Source organism: Triticum aestivum, chromosome 5A (assembly GCF_018294505.1).
Source record: "Triticum aestivum cultivar Chinese Spring chromosome 5A, IWGSC CS RefSeq v2.1, whole genome shotgun sequence".
Taxonomy (NCBI): Eukaryota; Viridiplantae; Streptophyta; class Magnoliopsida; order Poales; family Poaceae; genus Triticum; species Triticum aestivum.
The window spans coordinates 548,457,727-548,459,358 of record NC_057806.1 but is presented as its reverse complement, the minus strand read 5'-3'; positions in this window follow the sequence as shown (position 1 = coordinate 548,459,358).

Genomic DNA, 1,632 nt, shown 5'->3' with positions numbered 1-1,632 from the left:
GGTAACCCAAGGGAAAAAAGGCTAGGTGGCGAATGGTAAAACCAAGGTTGGGCATTGCTGGAAAAGCTTTAATCAAGGCGAAATATCAAGGGGTTCCCATTATAACCCAACCGCGTAAGGAACGCAAAATCCGGGAACATAACACCGATATGATGGAAACTAGGGCGGCAAGAGTGGAACAAAACACTAGGCGAGAGGCCGAGCCTTCCACCCTTTACCAGGTATATAGATGCATTAAGATAACATAGCAATATAATGATATCCCAACAAGTAAATAAATGTTCCAACAAGGAACGGCTCCAATCTTCACCTGCAACTAGCAACGCTATAAGAGGGGCTGAGCAAAGCGGTAACATAGCCAATCAACGGTTTGCTAGGACATGGTGGGTTAGAGGTTGACATGGCAATTTGGGAGGCTGACAAGCAAAAGGTACGCATCGTAGCATTGGCATAGCAAGAGCGAGCAAACTAGCATAGCAAAGATAGTAGTGATTTCGAGGGTATGAACATCTTGCCTGCACAGTTGTCAGAGTTGGCTGGATCCTCACAAGCAAACTCAACGGGCTCCTCGTTAGCGAACTCGTCTCCCGGCTCTACCCAAACAAGACAAACAAGCAACAAGGATACAATCAACCACGTGCAAGGATCAAGCAATACGATGCAATGATGATATGCTATGCGGGATGCAATGCGGGATACAAAATGCAAGATATGACAGGAAATGCATTAACCTGGCCTCAACTTGGAATTCCAAGTGTTCCACTGGAAAGATGAGATGAAATCGCTTGAAAACGATATAAAGATCATCGGAATCGGTGTTACGGTTTGAAAATGGCAAGTGTTTTAAGAATGACACCGGTCTGCAATTTACAGCAAGTAGGCATCTAAATACAATGAGATGAACATGCTACAGCCACCAAACATGACAACAAAATACATGGCATGGATGCACACAAGATGCTTAACAATAGTCTAGCACTGAGCTACGGCCAAATCATCCATTAGGAGGTTGAAACAATCATGGCAAAAATGCAAATGCAAAACAGATTTCAGACTTAGTGAAATTAACACTTGTCTGAAATTCCAGATGACGAAGCCCTCTTCGGAGCAGCAAAGAAACATGATACATGACCTGATTAAGACAAGTAAGACAAAATCCTTAACAAAACATATGAAGGACTCACAGGCATAGCATGCGCACAATAATCATGTCAAAAATGACAAAAGTCTAAGATGAACTAGCAGATCTGACAATTAACTCACGAAGCCTCCTTCTAACAGCATTTCGGGCATCAATATGCACTCAAATGAAAATGATTCAATGGAATGAAATGATGTACTCGTCGAGGCGAACATTTTGATATACTATATGCTCAAATCGGAGCTACGGATGCGGAGATACGATAGGTCAAAGTAGGCATAAAAATTATAAGGGAGAGGGGAAAAGTCAACCGAGATATTTTCAGATCTCAGATCCAGATCGGCGGCGCGGATCACGAGGTTGACTGGACTTGGATCTCTCGCCGGAGTTCGTCGTGGCCGGAGTAGGAGACGAGGAGGGAGACGCCGGGGCGGTGGTCCGGCTCGGTGGAGGAGGCGGCGCCGCGGACGGAGGGGAGCGGCGGCGAGGTC